Source organism: Eubalaena glacialis, chromosome 3, assembly GCF_028564815.1.
Source record: "Eubalaena glacialis isolate mEubGla1 chromosome 3, mEubGla1.1.hap2.+ XY, whole genome shotgun sequence".
Lineage (NCBI taxonomy): Eukaryota > Metazoa > Chordata > Mammalia > Artiodactyla > Balaenidae > Eubalaena > Eubalaena glacialis.
The window spans coordinates 149240839-149258528 of NC_083718.1; the positions used below are offsets into that span (position 1 = coordinate 149240839).

At 52.1% G+C, this 17690-nt stretch overlaps 1 protein-coding gene and 1 non-coding gene across 2 annotated transcripts in view; one reads left to right on the forward strand and one right to left on the reverse strand.

Moving 5' to 3' along the window:
• The window catches only part of ACOT11 (acyl-CoA thioesterase 11), a 51067-nt gene that overhangs the window by 23878 nt on the left and 9499 nt on the right, over positions 1–17690 (reverse strand).
• Positions 11346–11452, forward strand: LOC133089355 (U6 spliceosomal RNA). The gene has a single exon (XR_009700717.1). It is a non-coding gene; the product is annotated as a U6 spliceosomal RNA (small nuclear RNA).

A 17690-nucleotide genomic window follows, 5' to 3' on the forward strand; every position in this document is an offset into this window, starting at 1 on the left:
TTTGTAAAGGAATGTCTAGAGGCAGACTTGAGTTCAAATCCTAGCCCTGCCCCTCAGGTGCTATGTGATCCTGAGCAAGCCCCTCCCCTCCTGAACCTCATCTGTCACTCACCAGGCAGGGGCAGGGGGAGACTGCCAGTCCCCAAGATATCCCACCCTTGATTCCAGGATTCTGGGATCTAATCCTGCAGGGCTCTGGCATGGCCAGCTTAGCTTTCCAATAAGGAAGCTAAGGAGCCCGGTTACCTGTCAGGCAGGAAATACTGTACTCCGAGCAGGGCTGAGCTCCCACCCCACTCCCCCCGAGGCAAGCTAAGGAACAAGCCCCACTGTGCTGTGCTCCCACTTCCCTCAAAGAGAGGAGTGCAGAGCCCCTGGGCTGGAGCATGGGCAGGGAGGCAAAGCACAGCCTCTCAGACTCCAACTCCTTCCTTGGGCTCCAAGGCAGTCTGCCACGTCAGGGCAGGCAAGGCCAGGCCTCTTTCTAATCCCATGGTGGGCAGGCATCCAGCCCGGGAGGCAGGGGCGTGTGTGGCCCAGGCAGCGTTTTGCCAATAAGGCTCCAGAGCCGAGCCATTCCTCTCAGGGCCAGTCACGGGGAGAGCAGAGGCCCTGGTCAGAGTTAGGGCCTGGGGCGGCCAGGCAGGCTGAGCCAAGACAGCTGACAGGGAGGACAGAGCCTGCACGAAGGTGGGGAGGGCATCTAAGGGCCAGGGACATGCGCTCTCAGACGGTAGCCATGCCAGGCGCTGGCTTCCAGCCGTAACAGACCCGGCCAGATTTGATAATCCCAGACTAGGCCCCAGCTGGCTACACTGTGGTCTCTGTGTCCCTTCTCCTCAGCCAGAGTCGTGTGACAGAACTGCTGGGTCAGAGCAAGAAAGGCCACTTTGCTCAATCCCTTCACACCTGGGGAAACTGAGGCACACAGAGGGAAAGGCTGGTCCTGGTAAAGCCCCCTCGGCCAGGGCTCCTTCTGGGCAATTTGACAACAGGCCCACACTACAGACTTAATCTGGATTTCCTCCCTCCCCCAAGTAGCCAAGTCTCAGTGACCCAACCTCCTTAAACTCTCAGTCTAGCCCCACTGCCCTGATGTGCTCAGGCCCCCACACTGCTCACTCACTGGGTTATTTCCACAGCCAGTCCACAGGCCTCCAGTAGCTCTCCACCTCCTTCCAGGCCTCTATGCAACACCGGAAGGATCTTTCCAAAACCCAAAGCCACCAACTAGACAACCACAACCTACAGCGTCCTGCCTTGCAGGGAGGCTGGACCCAGTCCTTGCAACTGGGACTTCGTTCTGTGCCTTAGGACCACACAGACTTTTCTGAAGAGCAAGCCTGAGCAGGCATGTCCCCTGCTCAAGACTCCTCGATGGCTTCCTACCGCTCTCAGGATCGAGGCCCTACTCTGTAGCTCCTGCCACTGTCCCCGCAGCTGCTCTCCCAGCTCCAGACCACGCTCGGTTCCTCAGAGCACACTCTCACCCCACCTCCGTTCCTCTGCCACAAGGGCACTGCCTCTGCCTAGGATCCCTTCACCTGCGCTACCTGCCAAGTGACTGCTTCCTCCTCCTCCCTCTTCAGCACCTCCCCCCGCCTTTTCCCCAGGGAGAGTTAGGGCCTCCCTGGCCCCCACAGCCTTACTGTCTCCATACGGCACTGACCGAGCTGTGCAGTCACTGTTTCAGAGCCACCTGCCCCAGCAGACAGGCATTCCCACAGGACAGGGATGGAGTCAGGCCTGGCACAGAGCAGGTGCCAAATAAACGCCTATGGGAGAGGAGAAGGGTGATGACAAGGGCGGCCTAGGAGCTGAGACTTGATGACGAGGACCATCTGAGGTACAGGGAGGACTGCAGAACAGCAGGAAGGGGAAGCAGGAACAGCAGGGACTCCAGGCACGGGAGTGGCCGGGGCAAAGGGAAGCAGGTGGGGAAAGTACTAGGTACCTGTTTGGGTGCAGACAGAGGGAGGGGCCAAGGAGTCCCCAGAAACCAAGGAAGACCCCTGGAGAAGGGCGTGGCCTCCAATGATTAGTGCGAAAATGTAGAGACCAGCCAGCAGAGACATCTTAGTGCCTTCAAGAACCATCTTGAAGGACTTCCCTGGTGGCTCAGTGGCTAAGAGTCTGCCTGCCAATGCAGGGGGCACAGGTTCGAGCCCTGGGCCGGGAAGATCCCACATGCTGCGGAGCAACTAAGCCCGTGCACCACAACTACCGAGCCTGCGCTCTACAGCCTGAGAGCCACAACTATTGAGCCCACACACCGCAACTACTGAAGCCCGCACGCTCTAGGGCCTGCGTGCCACAACTACTGAGCCCGCGTGCTGCAACTACTGAAGCCCGCACGCCTAGAGCCTCTGCTCCACAAAAAGAGAAGCCACCGCAATGAGAAGCTCGCACACCACAACAAAGAGTAGGCCCCATTCACTACAACTAGAGAAGGCCCGCACACAGCAACAAAGACCCAAAGCACCCAAAAACAAAAAAGAATCATCTCAAAGAACAGGCCTAGAGCAGAGGAGGCCCACCTACCCTGGAGGGGAGGAGCTGGCCTGGGTGACCGCTCAGCTCACCCACCATGACACGGGGCTGCCCTTGGGTATCAGCCTGGCCTGGACTCAAGTCCGGTTCCACAACTAACTTGTGTGACTTCAGGCAGGCTGCTCAGCCTGCCTCTGTGGACTACCTACAGTTCCCTCAACTGTAAAAATGGGATTATAATACCTACATCCAGGGTCATCATGGGGATGAAATTAAACAAGATCAAGTGTTCAAAGCTCCTAGCACACGCCTGCCATGTGGCTAACATTTATTGAGCACTTAGGTTAGCATTATAAACTGAGTTTGGGCTTCCTACAGAAATATAGCTGGGAGACACCTAAACAGAGCTCAAACCAGACTGTCTACGTAGTACCTTCTCATGTATGAGTTCACCAGAACCTCATGGCAACCCCATGAGGAGGCAAGACCAGTAGCCGGTTTGAGAGGTTCTGTGAGAACTCAAAAAGCCAGCAATAGTGGAGCAGGGATTCAAGTGCAGGGTGCAAGACCCCGCACGGCCCTGTCCCTCCCCCCACTCTCCCGCCTGGCCTCTCCCCGGGGGGTGGGAACTGGAAGGCCGGCAGGCAGCAGGGAGAAGTGCCTTGGCCCACCGCCAGCCAGGCCTCATGAAAACCAGGCACTCCTGCAGTGTGAGGGAGCTGCCTAAGCTGGTGCCCTGTCCCCACAGAGGTGGCTCCAGGCTCTCAGAGCGACCAGCCGCCTCCCAGTGGTTTCCCCACCAGCAAGGCAGGAGCATCTGTCAACCTCCTAAACACCCCTTCAAGTCTATTCCCTGTCTTCTTCCCAAAAAAGGCTCTGAGGCAGCCTGCACATGCACACAGACTGCACACACACAGGGGTCCATAATGCAAACAGAGCTAAGGAACAAAATAAGGGAGGAGCGATTATGTTAGGAATCCAGGTGCACAAAGAGAACTGCATTTGGCCTTGAGATTGCCGGTAGACAAGGCTATAAAGGACAGTAGTGAGGGACTTCCCTGGTGGTGCAGTGGTTAAGAATCTGCCTGCTAACGCAGGGGACACGGGTTCAAGCCCTGGTCCGGGAAGATCCCACATGCCACGGAGCAACTAAGCCCGTGCACCACAACTACTGAGCCTGCCCTCTAGAGCCCACGAGCCACAACTACTGAGCCCACAGGCCGCAACTACTGAAGCCCGCGCGCCTAGAGCTTGTGCTCCGCAACAAGAGAAGCCACTGCAATGAGAAGCCCGCGCACCGCAACGAAGAGTAGCCCCCACTCGCCGCAACTAGAGAAAGCCCGTGCGAAGCAACAAAGACCCAACACAGCCAAAAAAATAAATAATAAAAAAAAAAAAAAAAAGGACAGTAGTGAGAACCAAACTCTCGGGTAAAAAGAGGATGCACTCGTCTGTGACGCCAGCTTGAGGACTGGGAGGACGTCGGTGGCCTGTTCCATAGGCTTTTGATAGTCATACATATCAGATCATACCCTCATTCTAGAAGATAAATAATGGTCTCCAGTGCCCTATGCACACATCCTCATTTTACTTCTAGCTACAGGGTGTGTTGGCACTTGACATTTTTCAAGATTTGGGGGTGAGGAAGGTAGAGAATTAAACCATTATTTTTTACTAAGCACCTCCTATATGCCATTCATTTGGTTAACACTTATTGAACACCTACTATGTACCAAGTTCTATGCTAGGAGCTTCCATATGTATTATTTCAGTAATTCTCATATCTATTCTACAACGCACTGTTATTCTACCCATTTTACTGATGAGGAAACCAAGGCTGAGAGCCAGTGCATTGCTTCTGAACACCTGAGAAGTGACAGAGTTTAAGACAATCCCAGGGCAGTTCCCTGGTGGCCTAGTGGTTAGGATTCTGGGCTTTCACTGCCGTCACCCAGGTTCAATCCCTGGTCAGGGAACTGAGATTCTGCAAGCCACGCAGCATGACCCAAAAAAAAAAAAAACAAACAAACAATCTCAGACCTACCAGCCAAAGCCCACATTTATATCTCTATAGCACTTCCATAGGCCTTGGAGATGGAGAAGATGGAAGAAATTCTTCCATCCGAAACTCAGAGAGGGGACGCAAACTACCCCACGTCATACAGCCGGTCAGTGACGGAGGAGAGAACAGAGGCCAGTGCCCTGAGTCCCCACCCAGAGCCCACAGCCTGGGGTAGGCTGCTCAGGCGGTGGGCACTCCCCTTCTGACAGCCAGCTCTTCTGCTCTCCCAGTGTGGACAGAGGGGGTTGGGAGGGTCTCCAACCTTCTCATCTTGCCCCTGACCCTAAATCTGTCAAAGAAGGGAAGTGGAGTTGGGGGCATAATTGAAATTCTGAGCTAAGCCTGCCTCCTTTGGAGGTAGAGCTTCATGAGGCATTTCCAGTTCAGTGCCTTCCTATAAAACTGAATATAAATGGAATTTGTATCAGCTCATCACCCCCAGGAGACGTTGGATGAGTTATTTTACCTTTCTGTGCCTCAGTTTCCTCATCTGTCAAATGGAGCATTTAACTAGAGAGTCTCTAAGACTCTTTTCAACCATGAAAGTGTTTAGCTTATGGGAGGACTTCCTTGACAAGACCCACGAGGCCCCCGGGCAGATCGCCGGCCACACCTCCAGTCTTGATCACACCCTTACTGCCAGCCACACTGGCCATCTCTCAGTTCCTCATACCCATCAGGCCACTGTCCACTTCTGGACTCTTCTCACGGCATCCCCTCTGCCTGGAGCACTCTTCCCTCTCCTCTCCACCTCCGTAAGGCCTTCTCATCCCTCAGCTCCATTCTCTCTCCCCCCATCCTCATGCTCCTGGCCCCGTGGACCTCTGCTCTAAATGCTCTCCACTGTGACAACATTCATTTAATTGTGGGAGTATTTGGTGGACATCGGATGCGAAGATCCACCAGGTAGGAGCCCTCTCTCTCTACACCTGGTGTCCACCGGGCCCAGCGTGGAGCCTGGCTCACTGTGGACCAAATGAATGAGTTTGTTCAGAGGGTCTCCAATTCCCACTGATGTCACCCTATGTAGGCAGGGAGAATACAGGCCATGAGGTCAGGAGAAGTTCTCCACTAGAGGCCCTGCCCCCTCACCCCATTCTATTTTTTTTTTTCTTTTTTTGGCCACGCCGCAAGGCGTGTGGGACCTTAGTTCCCCAACCAGGGATCGAACCCGTGCCCCCTGCAGTGGATGCACAGAGTCAACCACTGGACCACCAGAGAAGTCCTTTTTCTCCCTCTTTTTTCCCCCCTTCACCCCATTCTAGAACAGAGAGCCTGAACATCACCTGCCTCTGTCAACTCCCCGAGGGTAAAAATAGCTTGTCTGAAATCTGATACCTACCCTCAGCTGGGTCATCTGGAGAATTCCTCCTGCCCCACTGAAGAGCCAGCCAGGGGCCAGAGAGGGCAGGGAGGGCATTTCCTGAATGCTTAACCACTCCTATCTCATCTGATCCACAGGAAACATTTGAGGTGTTATCGTTGGCAAGGTACACAGGGGACCCAAAGAGGTCCCAAGTCCAAGGTCCCCCAGCTCTAAACCACAGAGCCGGGGCTTAAGTGCAGGCCTCCTGCCTCTATCTACAGGGTAGCTCTTGCCTCATCACCACAAGACTGAAAAGGGCTAAGAGATTGAATACAACTGCCTGCTGGTATGGACGGGGAAACTGAGGCAGTGGGTGCCGTCTGTCCAAGGTCTTAAGTGAAAGGGCCTGAAGTGGGGCAGACCTTGAGTAAGTAATTGAGAAGTTGAGGACAATCCCCACCCCATCTCCATCCAAGACTAGCGAGGGTTAAAGGAGATCCCAAAACTGAGGGCACCCGACTAACTGTGAAGTGCTGCCAGATGTGAGGGAGGCTGGAGACGACGAAGCAGTTGGGCAGGACCAGACTTGTCTTTCCCCCAGGAGCCTTCTCACTCCTGGAAACCAGAATGTGGAGATGGGAGGAAATGTATGGAACGTGCCTTGTAAACCACAGTGGCTCAGCCCTCCTTTTATTCCAGCACTTCTTGAGTCTGCGAAGGGCCTGCCCACAGGGACAGGACAGCCCGAGTGGATCCCCGCCCGCACAGAGCAAGACAGGGGTGGGAGACACTGCTACACAGAGTGGGCGCAGCAGGGGCCTGAAAACGAGGCGGAACCTGCAGGGACTGGCTGTGTGGGACTGGGATTCAAAGTAGCCTCATTCTCAGTTCTGCTTCTCTGCATTGTTTGGGCACTGCCCCCACAGAGTGTTGCAGAACTATGACCGATGGGACGTGAGCAAGTTTTTAAATCTCTCTGGCCCCAGCTTCCTCGTTTATAAAATTGAAAGGGTGGGTATGCAGGTGAGAATGAAAACAACCGTGCTCCCTTGTTTAATTATTTAATATGTGCCAGGTGTGGTGCTAAGCATTTTCTGTGCCTTTTCTCTTTCAATCCTCACACAGCCCTAATAGTCAAATGTTGTTATTATTCCCATTTTACAGATGGGAAAACAGAGGCTCAGAAAGGGTATGGTGCATGCGTGTGTGCGCACACACACATACACACACACACACACACAATCACACAGCCAGTAAAGGGCAGAGTTGGGACTTGAAACCAAGTCTGTTTAACTCAAGGGCTGAGTCTGCTTGGGCACTTTGCTGTAAATACCTCTCTCTTGTCTGACAGGCAGGATAGTTATTGCTGCATCCCAGGCATTAGTGCCAGGCACAGGCCCTTCCTTACCCACACATGCCAGGCAGGGCTCTCAGGGAAGCTCTCCTCCCCATCGACCCTCACATCCTCTGCAGGAAACAGTGGTGGTAACAGGACCTCCTCCCAGCACAGTCCAGGGGCCAGGCACTTGTCCTACTGGATGCTCAAGGCCAGCAGCCTATGAGGGAGTGAGGTGCCACCACCAGTGCAGAAACTGCAAGCTGTCTGTCAGCTGAAAACTGTACTTTCTAAATCCTTAACTTTGGGGAGTGGGAGGAAACCTCATGGACAGCTAGACAGGCCCCTCTCAGATGCAGGCATGTCCAGCTACCCCTGCCCCTCCACCACTGACAGCTGCCTCCCCGCAGCTTCCTTCCTTGGAGCTGTTTGCTACCTCCCACCCCCTACCTCCAGCAGACCCCAGAAAGGGGCAGGAGGGGTCTGCACACAGGCAGTCTGACCCCAAGTGTGACTGGCCCCCACTATGTGACACCTCAGGCAGGCCCCTCTGATAGTATCCAGCATGGAACCCACATTCACGGGCAACCCCCTGCCATGGGAGCCCCTGGCAGTGGGGTGAGCCCTTCAGGATCTGTGAAGAATAGGGCCAGCCTCTCTCTTCATCAGAGCCCTTCATGCCCTGCCTGCCAGACAGCCAAGGCTGCTGCCTGACACCACATCTGAGTCACCATGGCAACGGGTGGCCAGGCGATGGGCCAGGTCCGGCCATCCTGCAAGCAAGTCCATTTACCTTGGAGCTGGAAACAGTTACAGGGACCACTTGTCCCCTCCAGGAGAGCACGGGGGAGAGGGAGAGAGAAAGAGAAGAGGGGAGCGGGGAGGAGAGAGGGGTTACAGAGAGAGAAAGAGGGAAAGAAGGGAAAGAGAGAAAGGGAATAGAAAAACCATGAGGTCAAAGAATAGACGCTGGTAGGGAACAGAGCAAGTGGAAGAGAGGACACACACACACACACACACACACACACACACACCCCAGAGAGAGAAGTGAGGGAGGCAGGAAAGGGGCCCCCTCCCAAACTCCCCGACTGCCCACATTCCTCAGGCTGGAGCTGCTCTCAGCCCTTTGGGATTCTGGCCACAGCTGGGACTTCCTGCCCCAGGAAGCTGGCAGCCCCGTGGCCCCCTGGAGGCCCCAGTCGCTGCTCCAGTCTCTGCAGTCCCCTCCACTGAGGGATGGTGTCTGCCCTCCCCAGCAGGTGGGGCCCCTGCCCCAACCCCTCAGGCAGCACCTATGCGCTCAGTCCCCTGCTTGGTCCCCACACTCCCCCAAGACCCCAGCCGGTCACTGGTCACCAGTTCTCCCGTCCTCTCGCCCAGCTCCCCTCCCCTCATACAACACACCAACTTCTTTCCTCCAAAGTGTTCAAGAAAGCATTCCTAAGCAGAGCAGAGTGGCGAGAGTGGGTGTGACTTCACCCACAGAACGCATTTCCTTACTCCGCAGGAAGAGTGGGCCTCAGGAGGCCCAGCAAGGGGACACCAACCCTCGAGGGGCTGCTTCCAAGGCCCCGAGTCGCCAGGTGGAAGGCTGGGACCCAGAGCTGGGCCCTCCCTGCTCCCTGGCAGGGGCTGCTGAGCTGAGCAGATGCGCCAGTGGTTCTCTGCTGGGCACTCACCATGTTCCAGGGCCTTCCTCGGCCTCAAGCTCTCTGGCTGCAAGATGGCCTTATCATTCCTGCCCTAGTCCCACTCCCACCCCCATGTGCCCTAAACTGTCTCAGAGGAATCTGAGCCCACAAGAAAGGCTTGTTGAAGAGGTGATGAGCAGGGCAGACAGAGAACAAAGAAAAACAGGAAGGCATAGGGGGCTGGCAAGCGGGACACAGCCTGCATTGGAATCCTGGCACCGCCTCTGTCTCCCTGGATAAACTTAGTCACTTACTTAAGCCACTCTGAACCTCACTTCCCACATCTGTAACATGGGAATAATAATATCATAGTGAGTATTCAATGAGATTATATACAAAGTGCTTAGACCAGGATCTGACCTGTAGAAAATGCTTGAAAAGTGTCAGCTCTCCATGTTGTTAAAAAGCCAAGGCATTGGGACTTCCCTGGTGGTCCAGTGGGTAAGTCTCCGCGCTCCCAATGGAGGGGGCCCGGGTTCAATCCCTGGTTGGGGAACTAGATCCCGCATGCATGCCACAACTAAGAGTTGCATGCCGCAACTAAGAAGCCCACGTGCCGCAACTAAGAAGCCCGCGTGCTGCAACTAAAAGGTCCTGCATGCTGCAACGAAGATCCCGCATGCTGCAGCTAAGACCCAGTGCAGCCTAAATAAATAAAAATAAATCTTTAAAAAAAGAAAAAAAAGCTGAAGCATTTATATCATTCTTTTAGATTCCATACAATACATAAATAGACTCACAGACATAGAAAACAAACTTATGGTTACCAAAGGGGAAAGGGTGGGGGAGGGAGGGATAACTTAGGAATTTGGGATGAACAGATACACACTACTATATATAAAATAGATAAACAACAAGGACCTACTATATAGCACAGGGAACTATATTCAATATCTTGTGATAACCTATAATGGAAAAGAATCTAAAAGAATACATATATATATATATATACACACACAAGAATACATAGATATATATATATATATCTATATATATATCTATCTATCTATATATATATATATATCACTGAGTCACTTTGCTATACACCTGGAACTAACACAACATTGTAAATCAACTATACTTCAATTTTTTTAAAAAAAGCCAAGGCATTGTTGAAGGACACAGGAAATCAGGAAGGGCCTGCACTGGTCCCTGGGGTAAGAGATCCCCGCCGTGACTGGCCAGGCGGCCCTGGCAGAGCCCACGCCAAGCTTGAGCAGACAGGCCTTTCTACCCAGTTCCAGGGCAGACACTTCCAGGTAAACACGCCAACTGTCTACCACCAGGGCTTCATTTCATCCATGGATCAAGATGTTAAACAGGCTGGAGTCTGTGGTACTCCAAGGAGGCCTCCCACGGATGATCACTCACAGTCTAGCCAGACTCAGCAACTTCTCATCTCCCTGGCCCCTGAAAGGCTCAAGACGCCTCACTAAGGAAACGGCTTCTTGGAATAGAAGGCAGTGATCGCAAGAAACCAGCTTGGGTTCACAGGGAACAAGGCATTCCAGGCACAAGGAAAGAGCTCACTGGGGCAGGAATAGACATATTTTGCGTTTGCACAGATCCAGAACATTGTGGGTGCTCAGTAGACATGAGTTAAATTGAACCTGGGAGCTGTCTCCCATGGAGTCCCACATTTGTCTGCTCTGTTCAACTTTTGGCCAAAGGGCTTGAATGAAGACACACCTGGTCATGGATGGCCACCTGAAAGGTTGTAACTTTTAAACATAAAACCAAGCAGATGAAAATGAACATGATTCACACTGTCAGGCTGCATTTAAGTTTTTCTGTTGCCATCACTTTGTTCTAAGCTATATGTGTGCTGGCGTGGCTCTAGCTTAATGGTTGTTTATGCAAAAATGGCCTCATGGTTTCCCCTAACTACAAGCACAACAGTGGCAACTCCTGCTGCATCCAAACGGGGCCCTGTGGTTGCTGAAGGCCTCTGCGGAGGTGAGGGGTGCGGACGTGTTTAGGGCAGGAGTGATTGGGTGGCAGGGAAGAGACAGCCTCTAGCTGGGGCACGGCAGGCAGTGTGAGGCCCAGCTCTGTAAGGGGGAGGCAGAGGGGACAGGGAGTGGCACAGGACGGACAGCCAGGCAGTAGGGGGGACAGCGAGGGGGCCAGGCTACTTGTGGCTTGGGTGACAGCCCTCTGGCTGCAAATGTGAGGGCTGGCAGGGTCAGAGGACAGGAGGGTCCTGGTAAGGAATAAAACCAAGACCAAACAGGAGTGGACAAGGTTAGAAAGAGGCTAATTCTGGCCGGGGATCAACATCAACCTTTTTAAAGACCCAGACTCTCCACTCATGAATAGACAATAAACAAAGGAACAAGATTGTTTTAGAGTGAAAAGTGCTATAAGAAGAAAAACAGTAGGCACTATTCACAGTAGCCAAGACATGGAAGCAACCTAAATGTCCATCGACAGAGGAATGGATAAAAAAGATGTGGTACTGTGCTCGCTTCAGCAATACATATACTAAAATTGGAATGATACAGAGAAGATTAGCATGGCCCCTGCGCGAGGATGACATGCAAATTCGTGAAGCGTTCCATATTTTTCCAACAAAACATTGTGAAGTAACTGTACCCCAATAAAAATTAATTTTAAAAAAAGAAGATATGGTACATATATACAATGGAATGTTAGCCATAAAAAGGAAAAAAAGAATGTCATTTGCAGCAACACGGATGGACCTAGAGATTATCATACTAAGTGAAGTAAGTCAGACAGAGAAGGACAAATATCATATGATGTCACTTATATGTAGAATCTAAAAAAAAAAAAATGATACAAATGAACTTATTTACAAAACAAAAATAGACTCACAGACATAGAAAACAAACCTACGGTTACCCAACAGGGATGGGGGAGGGGGTGGGGATAAACTAGGAGTTTGGGATTAACATATACACACTACTATATATAAAATAAACAACAAGGTCCTACTGTATAGCACAGGGAACAAAATTCAATATCTTGTAATAATTTATAACGGAAAAGAATCTGAAAAAGAATATATATATATGTATAACAATCACTGCTGTACACTTGAAAGTAACACAACGTTGTAAATTAACTATACTTCAATTTAAAAGAATTTTTTAGAAAGAAGAAAAACAGCATATGTGATAGAGAGAGAAGGTGGTGGACCTGAAGGAACTAATTTAGGTTGAGTAATCAAGGAGACTCGTGGCCAAGATCTGAATGAATGACAAGCAGGAGCGATTGGGCAAGGTTCTGGGGGCACAGCGTCCCAGGCAGGGGAGCAGAGGGTGCAAAGAGCACGAGGAGGAACGGGAACAAGCTTGGCTGCCAGAGGAACAGGGCAGTGTCAGGGAGAAGGGAAGAGACCGGGAACAGTCCTACGTCATAGGGAAGAGTCCTATGTCACCCAAGGCCTAAGGTCTCAGTGGAGTTTGGATTTTACTCGAGGTGTGATGGGAAAAATTGAAGTCTATGAGTGGGGAGAGAGTGATCTGACCTGCATTTTAAGATCACTCTGCTGGGGACTTCCCTGGTGGCGCAGTGGTTAAGAATCCACCTGCCAATGCAGGGGACATGGGCTCAAGCCCTGGTCCAGGAAGATCCCACATGCCACGGAGCAACTAAGCCCTTGCGCCACAACTTCTGAGCCTGCGCCCCTGGAGCCCGTGCTCTGCGACAAGAGAAGCCACAGCAATGCGAAGCCCACGGACCGCAACGAAGAGTAACCCCCCGCTTGCTGCAACTAGAGAAAGCCCGCGCACGGCAACGAAGACCCAACGCAGCCAAAAAATAAATAGAATTAGTAATATAAATAAATAAATAAATAAATAAATAAATAAAATATCTTTTAAAAATAAAAAAGATCACTCTGCGGTTGTGTGGGGGCGGATTGCAGGGTGAGAGAGAAGCAGCGAGACTCCTCCGTGGGCCACTGCAGTCCGAAGAGAGATGATGGACCCAGGAGTATTTGGGAGGTGGAGCCAGCACAATGTGCTGAAGTCTTCCATGTGTGAGAGAGAACAGGAGGTCGTGGGGAGGACCCAGACTTTGGACAAATGGCTGGTAGATGGTGGTGATGGTTACTGAGTTGGGAGAGACCAGGGGAGAAATAAGTAGGGGTGGAATCAAAAATTTTTGAGATCCTATGAAACACTTAAAGAGAGATGTCAAGGAGGATGAATGTTCAAGTTTGGAGCCCACTGGAGAAGTGGCTGCACCTGGGGACATGAGAATACTTGGGCTTTTAAGATCCACAGGACTCTGCAACCTTGTGGTCGGTCAAAGGTGGCTGCCAATTCTTTACTACTCCTCCCTAGACCCCAGGTTGGGTCTAATCCCCTCCTCTTGAATCTGGATCCCCCTTAGTGACATTTCAACTGGTGACTTCTTTTTTTTTATATGTGTTGGGTCTTTGTTGCTACACGTGGGCTTTCTTCTAGTTGCGGTGAGCAGGAGCTACTCTTCGTTGCGGTGCACGGGCTTCTCATTGCAGTGGCTTCTCTTGTTGCGGAGCATGGGCTCTAGACACGCGGGCTTCAGTAGTTGCAGCATGAGGGCTCAGTAGTTGCAGCACCCAGGGCTTAGAGCGCACGGGCTTCAGTAGTTGTGGCACACGGGCTTAGTTGCTCCATGGCATGTGGGATCTTCTGGGACCAGGGATCGAACTCGTGTTCCCTGCATTGGCAGGCGGATTCTTAACCACTGCGCCACCAGGGAAGTCCTCAACTGGTGACTTCTGAGACCAGATCATGAGAAGCCTGGCAGCTTCCACCCAGGCCTCTTGGAACTCTTGCTCTGGTGGAGCCCACTGCCAGGTGGGGAGTCTGACTTCCCACTGAGAACTTCATATGGCAAAGGCCCCATGTGGCTGCTCAGAATGACAGTCCCAGCTAGAACCACCCTTCCGGCCATTCCCACCAAGGGGCCAAATACCAGTGAAGCCATGGTGGACTCCATAGTCCAGCCCATCCACTGGCTGAACACCACCAAGTAACCTCCATCAACACCATATAGAGCAGAAGAGTCACCAGCCAAGCCCTGCCCAAATCCCTGACCCACAAAAATCTCAAGATAAAATAAAACGGTTCTTGTTTTAAGCCACTAAGTTTGGGGATAGTTTGTCACACAGTCATAGTAATAGAACAGACATCATCCAAGGAGAGAGCAAAAGAGGTCGGCTGGGAAGGAGGAGCCTGCAAGGGAGCCAGAGAAGGAGCCCTGAGGTGGGAGGAGCACCAGGTCTGGGAGGATCTCCAGGAGGAGGGGCACCTGCGGGTCCAGGGTCAGAGAAGCTCTAAGGGGGCGGGAGGAGGGGCGAGAGAAGAGCCCATTAGAGTGTATTAGGAAAAGGATGAGAGGAAAGAAGTGGAAGCAGGGACCACAGAAAACTCTTTCAGATTCTTGGGGGCATGGGGAGCAAAGAAACAAGGGAGTATCTGGGAGGGGACATGGGGACAAGGGAGGGGTTCTGTTTGCCTAGAGGCAGGGGAACAAAGAGCTCATTTGTCTGCTAATGGGACAGAGCCAGTTGTGTGCCTGAGAGCCGCCTACAGCACGGGGACTGCCCAAGAATTGCTCTCCCAGAAGCTCAGAAAATCCCTTTTTAGAAATCTATGGCTGCCATTTACTGTGCACCTACTATGTGCCAGGCCTAGTCCTTGGGGGTCCTTTAATTCTCAAGTCTGCCCTGAAGCAGGAGTCCTCATTTTACGGTTGAGGAAAAGGAAACTCAGGGAACAGGGAAAGATCCACTCAAAGACACATGACCAGTAAAAGGCAGAGCAGAGACTGGACGTGGGCTCTTCTGACTCCAGAGCCTGGCAGGGGTGCAGCAGGGGGACACCAGTCCTGGAGGGAGATCAGATCCCCCAGCCCGCGGGACTTATGAGACAGAGCCTGGCACTTGGGAGACCCTCCATCGGTTTCCTCCCTGCTCTCCTGCCTTCCAGGTGATACGGAGAAAGAGCTGGAGGGGAGTGGTCCCTGGCCAGTCCATCCCCCACTAGGCTGTGGGGATCTCACCACCACCCACCATCACCACCCCCCCACGCCTCTGCAGAGGGCCTAGCAGGCTCAGAAGTCCCTCCCAGTCTCCTGTTTGCCTCCCTGAGAACCAGTCTGAGCAGGGGTGAAACACACCTTCTCTTAGTCTTGCAGCCTGAAAGCTCTACTTTTATCTTCCAAAGTAAGGGCAGGTGGGTGGCGACCAGGTAATCTCAGTCCCAGGAGGCCCTCAGGGTAGGGGTGGAGGAAGCAATGCTGTACTTGCCCCTTCCCTTGCCCCAAAGTCATTCAGTCCTTGGGCCCCTTCCTCTCCCCAGGCCCATGTGTCCCAGTACCCCACTGCTCTCAAAGCCTGTAGGCAGGCCGTCCAATATCTATACAAATGTATCATGACACTAACCTCCTTGGCACAAAGCAGGCTCAAATAACAGGGACCATTATTACCCCTGTGTCCACATGTTTCGGATGAGCAAACTGAGGCTGGGAAAAGGTAGCCGCTAGCCACTAGCCCAGAACTAGCCGGAGCCTTCTGACTCCAGACCACCATCCCTCCCACGGCTCTGGGGGCAGTATCCCCAGAGAAGGAGAGGAGCTGGGTCTCTCCACACCTTCTCTAAGGGATCAAATGGAAATTGAGACTCACCTGGTTTGGCTCAGCCCTAGAGTGTGCTGGAAATCTGAGGCTGCTTTAGGAAGACTTGAAGGCCACTCCCCTTCCAGATCTCTGACCGGATTCCAGGCCTGGGAGCAGGGCCACACCTGGCTGGGCCGCACCCCCAGGGCAGATCACAGCCTGTTCTACAGGTGGAGTTCAGCACTGCCACCAGCAGTGAGCATCCCATTCCAAGCGATGGGCCTCCGTGTGGCACCACAGAGGTGCTGCCAGCCAGCCTGCTGACTCCCTGGACTTCTGAACAACCAGACAAGGTAAAGCACATACAACCACTTTCTAGACTGTAAAGTGGGTGTACATATGAGGAGATAAACTCCTTGAAGACAGGAGCCAGGCCCATATCTCTCTAGAGTCCCAGGGCCTCACTATATATATATATATTTTTTTTTTTTTTTTCCAGCTCTATTGAGATATGGTTGACAAATAAAAGTTGTGCACATTCAGGTTGCAAAACACAATGTTTTAATATACGTATATATCGTGAAATGATTACCACAATCAAGCTAATCAACACATCCATCACTTCTCAGTTACCCTTTTTTGGGGAGAGTGGTGAGGATGCTTGAGATCCACATTCTTAGCAAATTTCCAGTACATAAGACATTATTGTTAACTACAGTCACCGTGCTGTATTTTAGGTCTCCAGAACTTATTCATCTTATAACTGAAAGTTTGTACCCTTTGACCAACATCTCCCCTTTCCCACCCCCCATCACCCCACTATATATTTTTGAGCACCTACTATGTTCCAGGCATTTATATACATTATATAATGGCTTCATATCCATAATACCATTTAATCCTCACCAAACCCTGTGAGGAACAACTATCCCTCTTGCACAGAAAAGGGAACTGAAACCGGGCTATCTGAGGGCCACGTTGCTCTGGGTGGTAGAGCTGGGATTTTGCTTTTCTCACTACCACAGTTCTTTCTACTCATTCACTAGGCTTCCTCTCCAGAAGAGGTGCTTAATACTTAATGTCTACTGCCATTAATTAGTTAATGTCTGATTTGCTGAGAGAAGATTATTACTATTGAAGAAGGCCCAGGCAGGATACATGTGTTACATGGGCAAGGGGGCCAGGGAGAGACACCTCAAGGGGTTACTGCCAAATGCTCTCCCTCTTCCTTGCGGAAAGAGCTTTTCCCACATCTCACACACAGGTGCCTCTGCCGGGACCATGCTTCCTAACCTTTCAAGGCTGAGCTACCCCATCACCTCTTCCAGGGAGACTGCCCTGTCCCCTAGGCTATGAGGGGCCACCTCTGGGCTTCCCTCTGTCACAGCCTGGCCACACTGTGCTGTCATCATTGGTTTTTACCACTCTCTGTCTCCCCATCAGCTTGGGGGAACCTGAGGACAGGTCCAGTCTGACTCATCCCTGTGTCCCCAAAATGCCGGACTCTGATACTTTCCATCACTGCCCTTGTGCCACCTCCTACCCACAAGGAGGCTGCTTCTGGGAGTGGCAGGAACACACAGGTCTGCAGCCAGGGAGCTGGCAGAGGACCCAGCCGGCAGCACCATCTGTCCCTGGAGGCACAGGACAGAGCAGGCACAAGGCAGAGGTGTCAGTTCCTCGGCTCAGCCAGGTCAGCCCAGGACAAAGCCCAGCTGTAGCTTAGGCTCAGACGAGACTTCGAATTCTCTAACTAGCTCAAAGTGACTCAGTGCCAGAGTCTTGGTTTTCTTAGCTGTAAAGCTAGCTGGATACCAGCAGCCTTGCAGAGCTGTTGGGAAGTTTAAACACACCTGCCACTCCGTAGGTGCTCAACAAAAAGCTAGCATTTACCATCTCATCCGACCCACTGACCCTGTCATTAACCCACTGAGGAAACTGAAGTCCAGATGAGACGGAAATAAAAGAACCAATATTTACTGTGGCCAGTTATGTGCCAGGATCTCTACACTCCTCCAATGTCTTTAACAAGATCTGCAGGAACAGACCTGGTTCACAGATGAGGAAACAGGTCTACAGGGAGTGAAGTGTGTGAGCGTCTCTAAGGCAGTTATCTGGACTCTTACCACTGTCCAGCTCGGACCCACCTGGACCAGGCACAGGTGAAGGGCAGGGGTGCAGCCTCCCCTAGGCCCTAGGAGGTAGAGGCAGGAGGTCAGCCCTGAATCTGCATT